At 43.9% G+C, this 19,888-nt stretch overlaps 1 long non-coding RNA gene across 2 annotated transcripts in view; it reads left to right on the top strand.

The window, feature by feature from the left end:
- The window catches only part of LOC119507398, a 28,087-nt gene extending 8,544 nt beyond the window's left edge, over nucleotides 1–19,543 (top strand). Inside the window, exons 2-4 of one of the 2 annotated variants that reach the window (XR_005211237.1) lie at nucleotides 2,617–2,813; nucleotides 3,353–3,419; nucleotides 19,301–19,543. This is a non-coding gene — a long non-coding RNA (uncharacterized LOC119507398). The remainder of the gene's footprint in view (nucleotides 1–2,616; nucleotides 2,814–3,352; nucleotides 3,420–19,300) is intronic. The other variant, XR_005211236.1, reaches the window with a different exon arrangement.
- Nucleotides 19,544–19,888: the final 345 nt, after the last annotated feature.

Raw genomic sequence — 19,888 nt, 5'->3', positions numbered from 1 at the left:
CAAACATAGCTGAAAATAAAAATGGACTGTAACTAGTGTTAAGGACACTTCCTTGCTAAGTAACACCCCATTGCAGTCAAGGCTACACATCTCAGGAGAGAAGATGTTCTGCTGCAGAGAGGAAAATCACGTGAAGGGCAACACAGAGCTGGCTGCTACCATCGTCAGCTCACCACAGAGGCAGGGACCCGAAAGACGCCGTGAGTGTGAGCGTGTGTGTGTGTGTCGGAGTGTGAATGTGTAAGTGTGAACATGTGTGAGTGTGTGAGCGTATGTGAGTGTGTGGGGGTGTGAATGCATGAGTGTTTGGGTGTGAATGTGTGTGTTTGAGTGTGTGTGAGTGTGAATGTGTGTGAATGTGTGTGCATGCACACTCTCCCCCACCCTCCTCATCTCCCAATGCCCTATTAAGGGTTGGATTGTGTCCCCCCCGAAATCCATGATCACATCCTAAACCCTGGCCCCTTAAATGTGGCCATATTTGGAAACAGGGTCTTTGCAGATGCGATCAAGGTGAAAATGGGCCCAAAGGGGGAGCACTGGTCACAGACTGGCCAGCGGCGAGGACTGCGTGAAGACGAGGGCAGCGACTGGAGTGACGTGTCTGCAGCCAGGGAGCCCCAGCATTGCCGACAAACAGCAGAAGCTGGAGGAGGCAAGGAGCAGGCTCCCCCACAGGTGTCACGGGGATCATGGCACCCCGACACCTGGATGGCAGACCTCTGGCCTCCAGAGCAGGGGGACAGAACGTTCCTGGGGTTTCCAGCTGCCCAGTGTGTGGGTCTCTGTCACGGCACCCTGGGAAGTGATGACAGCCTCCCCACACATCGGAGCACGCGCGCAGCTCACTCTTGGGGTTCAGCACTATCGTCAGCGCCCCGCCTCTCTTCCTGGTGTCGGCGACAGGCCAAGCCTTATGGGGGCCTGCGGGAGCACTGGGGGGAGGATGTTTGGTTTGTGTCATTTTGGTTTACATGAAAGCCTGCTTGTTTTTATTTTTTTTAGTCCCAGGAATAAAAAGGATTTTAAGTGAGTCTTTCATCCACTCTCAGTCTATAATTATGTGCAAACATGTCCTTCCAAATGTCGCCCTGTCGGTGTGCTGGAAGTTCCTGCATTAGCAGGGATTGGGGTGTCCTTCCCAGAGGGAGAGCGAACTTATCAGCTAAAGCCCCTCGGAGCGCCAGGGGAGATGTACCCCAGATTCCAAAAAGTCAGGAGAATGAAATTGCCCTGGGGGAAAGCGGAGGGAGTCTCAGGACAGGAAATCGTTCTTTGTCAGTCTTGCACGCCAGGAGTGGCCAACAAGCGTCAGCCAACAGAGGCACCACTGCACCCAAAGTGTTACTTGGATGATTTGGACTCCGAATCAGGAAATCCGGTTGTTTCTACATGTTCATTAGAGTCTGGAGAAAAAGCTTTTGGAGTCTTCACTCTCAAAGGTCTTCAGAAATTATTAATTTGTATCTGCAGGCCCTGACCCCAGACACCCTGATTCACTAGCTGTGCTTTTCAATGACCGCCCTGGGTGGTCCATCCTTAGGGGACACCACTACAAGAGCACATGACCGTGTGGAGAGGGACCACACCAGTGGCTGCCTGGAAGTTTCCACTTCTCCATGGGCCTCTGTTGGATTCAGTCACTTGGAGACTTGTTTATGTTGGGATTAGGAGCATGGACGCTGGGTTGGGATTCCAGCTCTACCAATTATGGTGCAAACTTGCTCAGGGAGTTTGTTTTTAGTTCACTAAAGCTGCTGAAATGTAGATGCCATATAAGGGATTGGCTTTTACAATGGGGATTTATTACAAAATTACAGTTCTGAGGCCATGAAAATGTCCAAATCAAGGCATCTACAGGCGATGCTTTCTCCCCAAAGTCCAGATCCCGGCGATCTGGGGCTCCTCTGTCATATGGGAAGACACATGGTGGCATCTGCTGGTCTTTTGCTTCTCTCCCGGTTTTTGTGGCTCTCAGCTTCTGGCTCCTTTGTTTGCTTTCGTTCTCAGCTTCTGTGTCTTTCTCTCTGGAATTCATCCTCTTATAAAGGACACCAGTAAGAGGATTAAGACCCCACCCTGAATGAGGTGGGTAACATCTCAACTTAAGTTAAGGTCCTACTCACCTAAATATTCTGCTTACGATGGGTCCACACCCACAGGAATGGGTTACCTTTGAGAACATGGCTTTCTGGGGCACTTGCAGCTTCAAAAAATCACAGAACTCAACCTCCCCATGGCCCAGTTCATATGGTTTCTATGAGAATTAAATGAGATGGTACATAAAGTGCATAGGAAGATGATTGGCATATAGGAAGTGGCCAGTAAGTTTGCATTATTGTTGTTGTTGACGTTATCACTTGACTGACTCTTGTCTTCATATCTATTGTTTATGGCTTGAATTTTGTGTTTAGATCAAAGTTTTATTAACTGGCCATCATATAGTACTTAATCATAGGACAGTAGGCTGATAAATACCAGTGAATCCCTTTCAGTAGAGTCAGTGCTTGCTTGGCGCCAGTTTTGCTCCTTACTGCCAAGAGCTTTGTCAAGGTCATGCCAGTGTTCCTTTGCAAAACACTGGCTTGTCCTCTTTCCTTGCTTGTGTTGCTGCAGGCTTCTCACGCTGACAACTCGGGCGTCAGGATGGCCCAGGACAGTGGTCTGAGGCTATAGAAAGTGGGCAGCCAGGAGTGGCAGCAGGTGAGAGAGAAGCAGGGAAGGAGACCAAGGGCAGTGCCGGCTCGAGCAGCCACTCGGAGGTGGAGCTGATACACGGAGCGGACGTGCAGTCTGGAACGGGGCACTGTCAGGTATGAAGGTTGAAGCAAGGGATGGGACCAGGTGGGCTGGCAGGGAAAAGTGCCAGGGCCAGTGGGGAGACCAGGGGAGATGCCAGACAGCAGGTGGCACCAGCCAGGGATGATGAGGGCTCCGGGGTCTGAAGAGAGGGAGATGTGCACCTGAGAAGAAATGAGGCTCCAGACCCAGACCTCAGGGACGGACACAGCCCCTTTCCCAGGCGAGGGAGCCAACGACACCTGCCCTGATGCGGGGAGCCATCCTCTTAGAAAGGGTTGGGCTGGGGGCAATGACAAGGGGAAATGGGGTCCCCTGTCTGAGTGAGTGCTGGGCCAGGCCCCCACCTGGTACTGATGTGCCTGACTTACAACCTTGGACTTAAACCGACCTGATTACCAGGACCGATGTACTGGGGAAGTCAGTGACTCAGGGTCTGCACAGTGAGAATTTTAAGATACGAGAAGAAACATAGCCCAACTGACAGTGTGCAGAGTGAATTGCAGGTGAGCCACGGACACTGATAAGATTAAACCCATTGGTTGCTTCTCAGACCACAGGAAACATGCACTTCAGGCCCTGCTGTCATGGCTTCCTCATCACCCAACTCTTTCCCTGAGGTAAGTAGTTTGGGTTTGGGGAAAACTCATGATGTTTTTGGAAGTCAGATGACCTGGTTGTGATCTGATGTGGTGAAGCCCCTCTGCCAGGCAGGGTAAGCAGAGCCCTGTGGTCTGAGAAGCTCTCTGTCCTCTCCCCAAATTGCCCTTCCTGTAAGTTACTATTTACCTGGGTTCCAGAGTTTATTAATTAATTCCTTCCCTTCCCCAGCCAGGGACAGTCAGGGTGTCAGGAGACCACCTCATGATGGGTAAAGACAGTGCTGGGAGGGGAAGACAAGGCTCAGTATGCTTCTGCGACAGTCTTTCTTGAAGAGAAGCATATCCATTAGGAACAGTTTTGACTGCAGGTAATAGAGAATCCAAAATAACATTGGCTTAAACAAGATAGAAGTTTTCTCTCACACAGAGACTTCCAGAGTAAGGAACTAGGGCTCCATAGTTGTCTGAGGCCCAGGAGCCTGTTTGCTTTCTGCCCTACCAGCTAATATGTGGTTTCCATCCTTGTGGTTTCCTCATGGTCCAAGATGGCTGCTGGAGTGAGCACCAGCCATCTATGTTCCAGGCAGCAGGAGAGAACACCCCAGATGACCCAGCTTTCTTTAATCAACCTATCTAACATTTCCAATTTAGATCTTGTTAGTCATGTGGTCACATATAGCTGTAAGGTAAGTGGGAAATGTGTTTTCACTGGGTGACTTGCCACCTGCAGTGATATTGAAGTTCTGTTACTCAGGAAAAACACGAGAAGGGTATTGAGTTGGCAACTAGCTGTCTCTACCTCAGGAGAGCTTAGGATTTGGCCTTTTGAAGAAGCCCTGTAGTTTCTCAGCAATCTGTTAGGACTTCCCAGCCTGGAGACCTTCCAGAAGGAACCCCTGACCGGTGGAGAAGTGTGTGGTGGCTTCCTGATGGTCAGGGGTCGAGAAGGCATATCCTCACACTTCACCCTTGCATACGGCTCCCGGGGCGCTCATACTGGGGGACTGACAAGACGATATTAGTGGCAGGAAAGCACCATGCCTCCTCTTCAATTAGGGGGGGACCTGCCTGTGTGTGAGGTGGGGGTGGGAGCGGGCAGCAGCCGAGGGAGGTGGGAGCCTCTAAGGAGCAAACACACTGAAGATAAAGATGTCCTCCTGGATAAACAGCCACCAGGGACTTGCAGTCCTCTAGGCCCGGCTGGGGCCCTCCCCAAGACCAGAACGACCCAGTACAAACCGCAGGCCCTCCTAGCAGGGTGGGAGCTCGCTGCAGGGGGTTTCCACCTGGCAACTCCCCAGAGATCTAGGCCCCGGAAGCCTGACTGATGGCTCTAAACTGCCGCAGAGCACTGGAGGGCAAGTACAGCCGCCCCAGTCAGAGCACAGCCGGGGACCGGGTGTCCTGCTTCCCTCCTGCAGCCCATTATGGTCCAAAACCTTCTGAACTGCCCCTCCAGGAGTCTCTTCAGTGCAGGAACCAGCAGGGCCTGCGAAATACAGGACACGGCCAGGGAACCCTCGCTGAGTGGGTTTTGCTTAATTAACAAACAGAATTTTCCTTTTCTACTTCACCACCCCAACCCCTCTTGCTGACCAAGTAGATAGAAGCTCATTTGACCATATGAACCAGAGCCCAGGTGATTAAAGTTGAATATCTTTTTAAAACCATTTAAAACCCTGTTTTAAAACCATTATACATCTGCTGAACCATAAAGTTAGTTAACAGGGAAAGGATCAGGGCCTCATAGGAGACCATTTCTGCCAAATCTCAGGCTTTGAAAATCAGAGGAAACCAGAGGAAATAGGTCACTGGGCCAGTTTGTTTTTATTTGTAAATATTTATTGTTCATGTATCAAATGAGAGAAGGAAGCGTAAGGTAATTTGGTAGAAAAGTTCCACTGCAAAAATTCATATATTTCTTTCTCCTCATTCAAAACATATTGTATCAGTGAGATTCTCCAGAGAAACAGAATCAACAGGATGCACATGTGAGTGTTTGTGAGAGTGTGTGTGTGTGTGTGTGTGTGTGTGTAAATAAAGAGATTTACTTAGGGAATAATTGACTCATGACCGTAGGGGCTGGTAAATCTGAAATCTGTTGGGCAGGTGAGCAGGCTAGAAATTCAGGCAGGATTTGATGATTGTGATGGTGAATTTCATGTGTCACCTTGGCCAGGTGATGGTGCCCAGGAGTTTGGGGAAGTGAGCACTGGCTGGCTTCTTACTGGGCAGGTGTTGCATAGAAGGATCAGCACCTATCGTCAGTCAATTGCATCTTAGGATGATTTGCATCAAAAATCAACAAAGGAGATTAGCTTCAGCAATCAGGGGAATCCCCTCATCCGGTCAGTTGGAGGACTTAAAGCCAGAACTGGATTTCAGAAGTCAGAAGTCAGAATTCCTGCCTTGGCTTCACCCAGGCAGCTTCTGGGGAAGTCAACCTCCCCTTCACTCACGTTTCCACCTTGCGGCCTGCCTTACCGAATTTGAGCTTGCCAATCCCCATGGCCTCATGAGCCAATTCCTATGATAAATCTCTTAATATTTACATATTGATATTGGCTATGTTAATGTGGGTCCCTAGAGAACCTTGACTAACACAATGATACAGGCTTGAGGCAGAATTTATTCTCTGGGAAACCTCACTTTTTGTTCTAAAGGCCTTTAAGTGATTGGCTGAGGCCCCGCCACATTATCAAGGGTAATCTCCTTTACTTAAAGCCAGTGGATTACAGATGTTAAGCAAAACACCTTCATGGCAACATCCAGACTCATGTTTGAATAAACAACTGGTTGCCAAAGCCCAGCCAAGTTGACACATAAAATTAACCATCACAGTACTTCATGAGTATCTACCTTATACCAGGCATCGTGTTGTTTTGCTAAAAGTGAGGGTGGGTGGATGGGTGGGTGGAATGGTGGCCATCTGATCCCCAGTGACCTGTCCTCCAGGCTGGGGCATTCTCTTTTGGACTTTACTGAGCTCTGGAATTTCCCTGAATGATGTTTGTTTTTGCTGGGAAATGAGGATAGATACAGATGGCAGTGAGATGAAGTCTCAAAGGCACAAGTGGCAATCTGCTTGAATTATCTGAAGAACTCTTTATCGCTATTGGAACATTTTTAAGCATCCTGCATAGGAAGGAAAAAAGCCAAATGGAAGGAAATTTTGAAATGAATAAGAACTGTATTGCAAGATCATATAGCGATAATTTAGCTGTCAAATCAGCCACTCTGCTCAAGGTTTTCCTTAACAAAATTATCTCCTTGTTAACACTGCAAGTTGTCCTTTTTATCATTCACTGCTCGTCTTAAACACAGACTGGACAAAACCTTCTGTCTTTTCTTCTTAATTATTGCCCACACAAATGCTGTACTTCATAGTCTTCTTTTGGGCATTTACATGAGGCTAACACAATTTAGGGCAATTTTCCAGGCCAATGTTGGGCACTGTAGGGTTGAAGACACAGTCTATCCCTGATAATTCAACAAATAAACTCTTACAGTCTTACTAAGTCTTTTGACCATTATTTGGTGCTATTTGAGATTCTTGCCTTTTTGGCCTTGTTAAAATGGCTTTATTAAGGCTCTCTATCTTGGGTGGGGGTGGGACTGCAGAACCTCAGTTTCCTCATCTGTAAAATGGGGATAAAATAATCTAGCTCACAGAGTTATTGGCAGAATAAAAGAAGATGACATATGCCATCTGTGAAGTACCTACCACATGGCAGCTATTTGACTGAAGAGAGCCCCTCTCCCTTTGTCTTCCACCCAAGGCTGAATTCTTGGCCTTCCCCTCTTCTTACTGCTGGGAAGATCTCACTCGTTTGCCTCTTTTTCTGCACCTCTGGGCTGGAGGCCAGAATTCCTATGTGGCCAGAGGACTTGTACATCCATGGCCACCTTAAACTCCACTTGCTCAAAATTGATCACACCTTCTTCCAGTCTCCCATCCTTGACTCCTTCCTTATATCAATCCCAAATCTGTCACCAACTCTGCATCCTGTCATCTCGTTAGCATATGAACCATCATGTGGGGTTCAGGGCCTACATGAAGAACAAAAGACACTCCTATCCCAGGAAATTCCAAAGATGCAGAGGTTGTTCCCCAAGAACTAGAGACAAAGACAGCCAAGTTTTTCATCATACTACTAAGTGTGTTCTTCTTTATCATGCCTTTCAGACCTTCCATCTTATGGTCTCAACTTTTTTTACCATGTCTGTATTTATTTTGTTAGGACTTGACAGAATATCCAACTCCAACCTGCTCAAATGAAGATTGGGATTTATCAGCTGATATGACTGGAAGGTCTAGTTTAGGTCAGGCTTTGGGGTGGCTTTGGCTCAGCCAAACAGCCATATCATCCAGGACCTGGTTTCTTTCCATCCCTGTTTGGCTTTGTCCTTATGCTGGATTTGCTCATGGCAGCAAAATGTCTGCAGCTGTTCCAGAATTGCATTTGCATACCCATCATTCAGGACAAATACCCTTAGCATTTTGAAATAAATGCTGAGAATGACTCTCTGCTTAGGTAACACATCCAGCCTGGAATCAATTGTGGAGCTGAATAGAAATGGCTTAGTCCAATCGCGGCCTCCTTGGAGCTGTAGCCTAAGTCGGCTTCTCCTGATGCACAAGGGGCTGAACTGAGGAGGGAGTGGAGGGGAAGGAGGGGGAACCAGATTACTAATCTGTGTACTGTCAGAAAGGGGGAGGGGCAAGTGGACACTGGGTAGGCAAAAGCCCACTACACCAACCCACACCACAGTCATTCATTCTTTCATCCATTCATTCATACATTTAAGAGCTGCCTGAATTAGACACTAGGTCTAACTCACTACCAGATGGGCTGCTGAGTTGACTGACCATGTGGCTTCGGCATAATATTTCATAAAGAGTTGTTAGAAAGGAGAAAACCTCGTAGACAGCCTGGCATTTAGTTTGCTCTCCATAAATATTGATCCAATCTTGAAAAAGTCTCTTCTTTGTATTCTTGAATTATTTTTGCATTTCTCCAATGAAAAGATAATTATAATCCTATCCATGTTAATATCAAAGTTTATTTCAAATGTAAATATTTTGGGTGCATTTTTAAAAATATGAGACAGACTGCAAAGCCCAAATAGTAAGCAGAGTTTTCTAACACACTCTTTTCATTTATTATTACCAGAAGCAATCCACAAGAAGAGCATCACACTGAAAATTTTTAATGACTTTTATTGACGTATAACTTACATTCAGAAAAGTGCACATAGGATAAGTCTACTGAACCAAATATAGGTCAGTGAATTTTCCTGTGTTGTTATTCTCATGTAACCAGCATCCACATCAAGAATCAGGATATCACCTGCACTCTGGAAACTTCTTTCATGCTCCCTAACAGTCACTATCTTCTAAGGATAAATGCTATCTTGATTACTAACATTCTAGATTAATTTTGTCTGTTTTAGTACTTGTGATGGTTAGGTTCATGTGTCAACTTGGCCAGGTGATAGTATCCAGGTGTCTGGTCAAGCAAGCACTGTCCTAACCATTACTGCAAGAACATTCGTGGCTGGTTAATAAACCAGAAGGCTGGTTTATTAAATTATCAGTCAATTGGCTGCAGCTGTGCCTGATTACATCAGTGAAGGGCATGTCTTCCACAATGACAGAATGCAATCAGCTGGATTTAATCCAATCAGTTGAAGACTTTTAAGCAAGACAGATAGAGGACCTTCACTTCTTCTTTGGCTAGCCAGAGAAGCATTTCCTGAGGAGTTCATTGAACATCTTCATCAGAATTGCCAGTTTGCTGACTGAGGAGTTCATCAAACACCTTCATTGGAGTTGCCAGTTTGCTGCCTGCCCTATGGAATTTGGACTTGTGCATCTCCACGGTTGCTTGAGACCCTTTTATAAAATCTTATGTTTAGATATCTCTTGTTGATTCTGTTTCCCTAGAGAACCCTGACTAATACAGTACTTAATATAAATGAAATCATAAGCATGTAGTTTTTCATGCCTGGCTTCTTTCAGTCAACATTATGTTTAGGAGATTCATCCTTATATTGCTCTCCACAAAGACATGTTAAAGTCCTAACCCTGTTCATTGGGTGAAAGTTACATTGGGTGAAAGTTACACTGCATGATTTCACTTCAATAGGAGGAAGAGCTTTCAAAATAAAAGTTAACGGTGGAATGGTATTCTCGTGAAGTCGTGGGTTCCTTGATACTTGACATACTCAAGCAGATGGGAGTCCAGCTGCCAGGGATATCACATTAGCTGGCTTCCAGTTACATGCACTTTACAGTCCTTTCAACTTCTAAAAGTAATTGAGGGCGGGGCAAGATGGCAGACTGGTGAGCTGTAAGTTTTAGTTACTCCTCCAGGAAAGTAGGTAAAAAGCCAGGAACTGCGTGGACTGGACACCACAGAACAATCTGTCTTTGGGCATACTTCATACAACACTCATGAAAACATGGAACTGCTGAGATCAGCGAAATCTGTAAGTTTTTGTGGCCAGGGGACCCGCGCCCCTCCCTGCCAGGCTCAGTCCCGGGGGAGGAGGGGCTGTCAGCTCCGGGAAGGAGAAGGGAGAACTGCAGCAGCTGCTCTTATCGGAAACTCATTCTACTGATTCAAACTCCAACCATAGATAGACTGAGACCAGACACCAGAGACTCTGAGAGCAGCCAGCCCAGCAGAGAGGAGACAGGCATAGAAAAAAAACAACACGAAAAACTCCAAAATAAAAGCAGAGGATTTTTGGAGTTCTGGTGAACACAGAAAGGGGAAGGGCGGAGCTCAGGCTTTGAGGCGCATATGCAAATCCCGAAGCAAAGCTGATCTCTCTGCCCTGTGGACCTTTCCTTAATGGCCCTGGTTGCTTTGTCTATTAGCATTTCAATAACCCATTAGATCTCTGAGGAGGGCCATTTTTTGTTTTTGTTTTTTTTTTAAATCCTTTTTTCTTTTTCTAAAACAATTACTCTAAGAAGCCCAATACAGAAAGCTTCAAAGAATTGCAATTTGGGCACGTCAAGTCAAGAGCAGAACTAAGAGAGCTCTGAGACAAAAGGCAATAATCCAGTGGCTGAGAAAATTCACTAAACAACACAACTTCCCAAGAAAAGGGGGGTGTCCGCTCACAGCCATCATCCTGGTGGACAGGAAACACTCCTGCCCATCGCCAGCCCCATAGCCCAGAGCTGCCCCAGACAACCCAGTGTGACGGAAGTGCTTCAAATAACAGGCACACACCACAAAACTGGGCGTGGACATTAGCCTTCCCTGCAACCTCAGCTGAATGTCCCAGAACTGGGAAGGTGGAGCAGTGTGAATTAACATAGCCCCATTCAGCCATCATTTCAGCAGACTGGGAGCCTCCCTACACAGCCCAGCAGCCCAGAACTGCCCTGGGGGGACGGCACTCACCTGTGACATAGCACAGTCATCCCTCAACAGAGGACCCGGGGTGCACAGCCTGGAAGAGGGGCCCACTTGCAAGTCTCAGGAGCCATACGCCAATACCAAAGACTTGTGGGTCAGTGGCAGAGACAAACTGTGGCAGGAATGAACTGAAGGATTAGACTATTGCAGCAGCTTTAAAACTCTAGGATCATCAGGGAGATTTGATTGTTAGGGCCACCCCCCCTCCCCGACTGCCCAGAAACACGCCCCACATACAGGGCAGGCAACACCAACTACACACGCAAGCTTGGTACACCAATTGGGCCCCACAAGACTCACTCCCCCACTCACCAAAAAGGCTAAGCAGGGGAGAACTGGCTTGTGGAGAACAGGTGGCTCGTGGACGCCACCTGCTGGTTAGTTAGAGAAAGTGTACTCCACGAAGCTGTAGATCTGATAAATTAGAGATAAGGACTTCAATAGGTCTACAAACCCTAAAAGAACCCTATCAAGTTCAGCAAATGCCACGAGGCCAAAAACAACAGAAAATTATAAAGCATATGAAAAAACCAGACGATATGGATAACCCAAGCCCAAGCACCCAAATCAAAAGACCAGAAGAGACACAGCACCTAGAGCAGCTACTCAAAGAACTAAAGATGAACAATGAGACCATAGTACGGGAGACAAAGGAAATCAAGAAGACCCTAGAAGAGCATAAAGAAGACATTGCAAGATTAAATAAAAAAATGGATGATCTTATGGAAATTAAAGAAACTGTTGACCAAATTAAAAAGATTCTGGACACTCATAGTACAAGACTAGAGGAAGTTGAACAACGAATCAGTGACCTGGAAGATGACAGAATGGAAAATGAAAGCATAAAAGAAAGAATGGGGAAAAAAATTGAAAAACTCGAAATGGACCTCAGGGATATGATAGATAATATGAAACGTCCGAATATAAGACTCATTGGTGTCCCAGAAGGGGACGAAAAGGGTAAAGGTCTAGGAAGAGTATTCAAAGAAATTGTTGGGGAAAACTTCCCAAATCTTCTAAACAACATAAATACACAAATCATAAATGCTCAGCGAACTCCAAATAGAATAAATCCAAAAAAAACCCACTCCGAGACATATACTGATCACAGTGTCAAACATAGAAGAGAAGGAGCAAGTTCTGAAAGCAGCAAGAGAAAAGCAATTCACCACATACAAAGGAAACAGCATAAGACTAAGTAGTGACTACTCAGCAGCCACCATGGAGGCAAGAAGGCAGTGGCACGATATATTTAAAATTCTGAGTGAGAGGAATTCCAGCCAAGAATACTTTATCCAGCAAAGCTCTCCTTCAAATTTGAGGGAGAGCTTAAATTTTTCACAGACAAAGAAATGCTGAGAGAATTTGCTAACAAGAGACCTGCCCTACTGGAGATACTAAAGGGAGCCCTACAGACAGAGAAACAAAGACAGGACAGAGAGACTTGGAGAAAGGTTCAGTACTAAAGAGATTCGGTATGGGTACAATAAAGGATATTAATAGAGAGAGGGGAAAAATATGGCAAACATAAACCAAAGGATAAGATGGCCGATTCAAGAAATGCCTTCACGGTTTTAACGTTGAATGTAAATGGATTAAACTCCCCAATTAAAAGATATAGATTCGCAGAATGGATCAAAAAAAATGAACCATCAATATGTTGCATACAAGAGACTCATCTTAGACACAGGGACACAAAGAAACTGAAAGTGAAAGGATGGAAAAAAATATTTCATGCAAGCTACAGCCAAAAGAAAGCAGGTGTAGCAATATTAATCTCAGATAAAATAGATTTCAAATGCAGGGATGTTTTGAGAGACAAAGAAGGCCACTACATACTAATAAAAGGGGCAATTCAGCAAGAAGAAATAACAATCGTAAATGTCTATGCACCCAATCAAGGTGCCACAAAATACATGAGAGAAACACTGGCAAAACTAAAGGAAGCAATTGATGTTTCCACAAGAATTGTGGGAGACTTCAACACATCACTCTCTCCTATAGATAGATCAACCAGACAGAAGACCAATAAGGAAATTGAAAACCTAAACAATCTGATAAATGAATTAGATTTAACAGACATCTACAGGACATTACATCCCAAATCACCAGGATACACATACTTTTCTAGTGCTCACGGAACTTTCTCCAGAATAGATCATATGCTGGGACATAAAACAAGCCTCAATAAATTTAAAAAGATTGAAATTATTCAAAGCACATTCTCTGACCACAATGGAATACAATTAGAACTCAATAACCATCAGAGACTTAGAAAATTCACAAATACCTGGAGGTTAAACAACACACTCCTAAGCAATCAGTGGGTTAAAGAAGAAATAGCAAGAGAAATTGCTAAATATATAGAGATGAATGAAAATGAGAACACAACATACCAAAACCTATGGGATGCAGCAAAAGCAGTGCTAAGGGGGAAATTTATAGCACTAAACGCATATATTAAAAAGGAAGAAAGAGCCAAAATCAAAGAACTAATGGATCAACTGAAGAAGCTAGAAAATGAACAGCAAACCAATCCTAAACCAAGTAGAAGAAAAGAAATAACAAGGATTAAAGCAGAAACAAATGACATAGAGAACAAAAAAACAATAGAGAGGATAAATATCACCAAAAGTTGGTTCTTTGAGAAGATCAACAAGATTGACAAGCCCCTAGCTAGACTGACAAAATCAAAAAGAGAGAAGACCCATATCAACAAAATAATGAATGAAAAAGGTGACATAACTGCAGATCCTGAAGAAATTAAAAAAATTATAAGAGGATATTATGAACAACTGTATGGCAACAAACTGGATAATGTAGAAGAAATGGACAATTTCCTGGAAACATATGAACAACCTAGACTGACCAGAGAAGAAATAGAAGACCTCAACCAACCCATCACAAGCAAAGAGATCCAATCAGTCATCACAAATCTTCCCACAAATAAATGCCCAGGGCCAGATGGCTTCACAGGGGAATTCTACCAAACTTTCCAGAAAGAACTGACACCAATCTTACTCAAACTCTTTCAAAACATTGAAAAAAATGGAACACTACCTAACTCATTTTATGAAGCTAACATCAATCTAATACCAAAACCAGGCAAAGATGCTACAAAAAAGGAAAACTACCGGCCAATCTCCCTAATGAATATAGATGCAAAAATCCTCAACAAAATACTTGCAAATCGAATCCAAAGACACATTAAAAAAATCATACACCATGACCAAGTGGGGTTCATTCCAGGCATGCAAGGATGGTTCAACATAAGAAAAACAATCAATGTATTACAACACATTAAAAACTCGAAAGGGAAAAATCAATTGATCATCTCAATAGATGCTGAAAAAGCATTTGACAAAATCCAACATCCCTTTTTGATAAAAACACTTCAAAAGGTAGGAATTGAAGGAAACTTCCTCAACATGATAAAGAGCATATATGAAAAACCCACAGCCAGCATAGTACTCAATGGTGAGAGACTGAAAGCCTTCCCTCTAAGATCAGGAACAAGACAAGGATGCCCGCTGTCACCACTGTTATTCAACATTGTGCTGGAAGTGCTAGCCAGGGCAATCCGGCAAGACAAAGAAATAAAAGGCATCCAAATTGGAAAAGAAGAAGTAAAACTGTCATTGTTTGCAGATGATATGATCTTATATCTAGAAAACCCTGAGAAATCAACGATACACCTACTAGAGCTAATAAACAAATTTAGCAAAGTAGCGGGATACAAGATTAATGCACATAAGTCAGTAATGTTTCTATATGCTAGAAATGAACAAACTGAAGAGACACTCAAGAAAAAGATACCATTTTCAATAGCAACTAAAAAAATCAAGTACCTAGGAATAAACTTAACCAAAGATGTAAAAGACCTATACAAAGAAAACTACATAACTCTACTAAAAGAAATAGAAGGGGACCTTAAAAGATGGAAAAATATTCCATGTTCATGGATAGGAAGGCTAAATGTCATTAAGATGTCAATTCTACCCAAACTCATCTACAGATTCAATGCAATCCCAATCAAAATTCCAACAACCTACTTTGCAGACTTGGAAAAGCTAGTTATCAAATTTATTTGGAAAGGGAAGATGCCTCGAATTGCTAAAGACACTCTAAAAAAGAAAAACGAAGTGAGAGGACTTACACTCCCTGACTTTGAAGCTTATTATAAAGCCACAGTTGCCAAAACAGCATGGTACTGGCACAAAGATAGACATATAGATCAATGGAATCGAATTGAGAATTCAGAGATAGACCCTCAGATCTATGGCCGACTGATCTTTGATAAGGCCCCCAAAGTCACCGAACTGAGCCATAACGGTCTTTTCAACAAATGGGGCTGGGAGAGTTGGATATCCATATCCAAAAGAATGAAAGAGGACCCCTACCTCACCCCCTACACAAAAATTTACTCAAAATGGACCAAAGATCTCAATATAAAAGAAAGTACCATAAAACTCCTAGAAGATAATGTAGGAAAACATCTTCAAGACCTTGTATTAGGAGGCCACTTCCTAGACTTTACACCCAAAGCACAAGCAACAAAAGAGAAAATAGATAAATGGGAACTCCTCAAGCTTAGAAGTTTCTGCACCTCAAAGGAATTTCTCAAAAAGGTAAAGAGGCAGCCAACTCAATGGGAAAAAATTTTTGGAAACCATGTATCTGACAAAAGACTGATATCTTGCATATACAAAGAAATCCTACAACTCAATGACAATAGTACAGACAGCCCAATTATAAAATGGGCGAAAGATATGAAAAGACAGTTCTCTGAAGAGGAAATACAAATGGCCAAGAAACACATGAAAAAATGTTCAGCTTCACTAGCTATTAGAGAGATGCAAATTAAGACCACAATGAGATACCATCTAACACCGGTTAGAATGGCTGCCATTAAACAAACAGGAAACTACAAATGCTGGAGGGGATGTGGAGAAACTGGAACTCTTATTCATTGTTGGTGGGACTGTATAATGGTTCAGCCACTCTGGAAGTCAGTCTGGCAGTTCCTTAGAAAACTAGATATAGAGCTACCATTCGATCCAGCGATTGCACTTCTCGGTATATACCCGGAAGATCGGAAAGCAGTGACACGAACAGATATCTGCACGCCAATGTTCATAGCAGCATTATTCACAATTGCCAAGAGATGGAAACAACCCAAATGTCCTTCAACAGATGAGTGGATAAATAAAATGTGGTATATACACACGATGGAATACTACGCGGCAGTAAGAAGGAACGATCTGGTGAAACATATGACAACATGGATGAACCTTGAAGACATAATGCTGAGCGAAATAAGCCAGGCACAAAAAGAGAAATATTATATGCTACCACTAATGTGAACTTTGAAAAATGTAAAACAAATGGTTTATAATGTAGAATGTAGGGGAACTAGCAGTAGAGAGCAATTAAGGAAGGGGGATCAATAATCCAAGAAGAACAGATAAGCTATTTAACATTCTGGGGATGCCCAGAAATGACTATGGTCTGTTAATTTCTGATGGATGTAGTAGGAACAAGTTCACTGAAATGTTGCTATATTATGTAACTTTCTTGGGGTAAAGTAGGAACATGTTGGAAGTTAAGCAGTTATCTTAGGTTAGTTGTCTTTTTCTTACTCCCTTGTTATGGTCTCTTTGAAATGTTCTTTTATTGTATGTTTGTTTTCTTTTTAACTTTTTTTTTCATACAGTTGATTTAAAAAAGAAGGGAAAGTTAAAAAAAAAAAAAAAGAAAGAAAAAAGACAAACAAGGGAAAAAAAAAAAAAGATGTAGTGCCCCCTTGAGGAGCCTGTGGAGAATGCAGGGGTATTCGCCTACCCCACCTCCATGGTTGCTAACATGACCACAGACATAGGGGACTGGTGGTTTGATGGGTTGAGCCCTCTACCATAAGTTTTACCCTTGGGAAGACGGTTGCTGCAAAGGAGAGGCTAGGCCTCCCTGTATTTGTGCCTAAGAGTCTCCTCCTGAATGCCTCTTTGTTGCTCAGATGTGGCCCTCTCTCTCTGGCTAAGCCAACTTGAAAGGTGAAATCACTGCCCTCCCCCCTACGTGGGATCAGACACCCAGGGGAGTGAATCTCCCTGGCAACGTGGAATATGACTCCCGGGGAGGAATGTAGACCCGGCATCGTGGGATGGAGAACATCTTCTTGACCAAAAGGGGGATGTGAAAGGAAATGAAATAAGCTTCAGTGGCAGAGAGATTCCAAAACGAGCCGAGAGATCACTCTGGTGGGCACTCTTACGCACACTTTAGACAACCTTTTTTAGGTTCTAAAGAATTGGGGTAGCTGGTGGTGGATACCTGAAACTATTAAACTACAACCCGAACCCATGAATCTCGAAGACAGTTGTATAAAAATGTAGCTTATGAGGGGTGACAATGGGATTGGGAATGCCATAAGGACCAAACTCCACTTTGTCTAGTTTATGGATGGATGTGTAGAAAAGTAGGGGAAGGAAACAAACAGACAAAGGTACCCAGTGTTCTTTTTTACTTCAATTGCTCTTTTTCACTCTAATTATTATTCTTGTTATTTTTGTGTGTGTGCTAATGAAGGTGTCAGGGATTGATTTAGGTGATGAGTGTACAACTATGTAATGGTACTGTAAACAATCGAAAGTACAATTTGTTTTGTATGACTGCGTGGTATGTGAATATATCTCAATAAAATGATGATTTAAAAAAAAAAAAAAAAAAAAAAAAATAAAGTGTGCGTAAGAGTGCCCACCAGAGTGACCTCTTGGCTCCTTTTGGAATCTCTCTGCCACTGAAGCTTATTTCATTTCCTTTCACATCCCCCTTTTGGTCAAGAAGATGTTCTCCGTCCCACGATGCCAGGTCTACATTCCTCCCTGGGAGTCATATTGCACGTTGCCAGGGAGATTCACTCCCCTGGGTGTCTGATCCCACGTAGGGGGGAGGGCAGTGATTTCACCTTTCAAGTTGGCTTAGCCAGAGAGAGAGGGCCACATCTGAGCAACAAAGAGGCATTCGGGAGGAGGCTCTTAAGCACAATTATAGGGAGGCCTAGCCTCTCCTTTGCAGCAACACCTTAGACTGGATTTTAAAAACTAACAACAAAATCCGGCTCTATGCTATTTTCAAAAAACAGAGAAAAGTAGAAAGTAAAAGGACAGGAAAGGACGTAAAGGCAAAAATTGATAAAATGAAAGCTAGCATAGCAGTGTGCAGCTGATGGGCTTGGAGTAGAGTAAGGTGTGTGTTGGGGGTGGTGGTGGTCAAGGAGGCTTAATTGAGGTAGTGAGGGGAGATTTGCACCCAATGAGGAGGGTGAGCCAGCCATGCTTTCCAGGCAGAGCATTCGAGAGTCCCAAGAAAGGAATAAGCTTGGCATGTCTGAGGGACAGAAAGATGGCTACTAAACTATTAATAGAAAGAGTGGTGGAAGAAATAGACTACAAAGTGTCCTGAAGCCCATAGAAACATACCTGCATTTTATTTTTAGTGCAATGAGAAACAATTGGAGAGTTTCAAGCAGACAAGTTGCATGATCTGTCTTTTGGCTGCTTGTGCACAGAGCACATGATGGGAGACGAGTGGAAACAGGAAAGGCCTCAGTGGCCATGGCAGTTATTCAGGTGCAAGAGGTGATGCATGTCCAGGGTGGGTGCAGAGACTTACAGAGATATGGAAGGGTTGGGAATGTATTTTGGCAGCTGGACTTGTTGGTTGATTGTTTGTATCCAGATTCCATATTATAAGGGAGGAATTAAAACTCAATTTCAGGTTAGGCTCAAGCAACTGGGTAGACACTGGTGTCTTTCAAAGAGATGGGGAAGTCTGAAGAGAAACAGTTTGGGGATGGGGTTGCAAATCAAGAATTCTGTTTAGGGTTGAGATGACTATCAGCTGTAAAAGTGGAAGTATCAAGGCAGAGAAAGTTTCAGTTCAGCGGTTAGTGCAGAGTTCTAAGATATATATATATTTGACCATTGTCCAGAAGTGGACTGGACTGGATGAGCTCACCTAAGGAGTGACTGTAGACAGAGAAAAAGTCTAGGGTAGAGCCTTGAGATTGGGGTTGCCAGACTTAGCAAATAAAAATACAGGATGCCCAGTTGTATTTGAATTTCAGATAAATGATAATTTTTTTTTACTATGTATCATGTAATATTTGGGAAATACCTTACACTAAAAAAAAAAAAAAATTATCTGTTGTTTATCTGAAATTCAAAATTTCTTTGAGCATTCCTGTAATTTATTTGGCAACCATACCTGAGGTGCACTTATGTTTAGATGACAAGTAGAGAAGAGATGAGAGGCAAAGAGAATGTTTCATGTAGTGTGACTGTGAAACAATTACCCCCAAATGTGGTGGCATAAAACAGCCATTCAATTTGCTCCTGTTTTCTGTGGGTTGGGGATTTTGAATGTGGATGGCTTACCTCTGCTTCATTCTGTCTGGGGCCACAGGAGGAAGACTGGAAGACTCGGGGAGGAACTCACCTGAAGGCTCGTTGACACACGTGACTGGTGGATGATGCTAGCTGGTGGCTGACACTATGGCTGGGACTGTTTACTGGCACCTCTACTTGGGGCCTGTTGCTGTGGCCTGGGCTTCCTCCCAATATGGCGGCCATGTGTTGTGGGGCAGGCGAGCAGCCCAGATGGTGGCCATGCGGCAGAGCAGGAGAGCTCCCAAGATGGCAGCCATGTGGTGGGTCAGGCAAGTGTCCTGAAAGATAGATAGAGAGAAAATGAGAGTGCCAGGCAGCAGCTGCACCCCTTCCAGGGCCTAGCCTCCCAGGTCCCAAAGCATCACATCTGCCTTGCTGGACTGGTCAGCTCAGTCACAAGTGCCCAGGTTTAAGGTGATGGGGAACAGATTATATCCTCAATAGGAAGCAGCCAGGTCCTGGAAGAGCATAGAGGTTCTGAAATATTGCCGTGATCATTTTTGGAGCACAAGGTCTGCCTCAGGAAAGGTCAGCAAAGTAGGAGGAAAACCATTCACTAGCACTTGGAGGAAAAAGGTGATCTGTGTCTTCCCTAAGCTTTCCA

This window comes from Choloepus didactylus, chromosome 12 (genome assembly GCF_015220235.1).
Source record: "Choloepus didactylus isolate mChoDid1 chromosome 12, mChoDid1.pri, whole genome shotgun sequence".
NCBI classification, from domain to species: Eukaryota; Metazoa; Chordata; class Mammalia; order Pilosa; family Megalonychidae; genus Choloepus; species Choloepus didactylus.
Note: the sequence above shows the minus strand (reverse complement) of the source record. Positions and strands in the feature narration are given on the sequence as shown.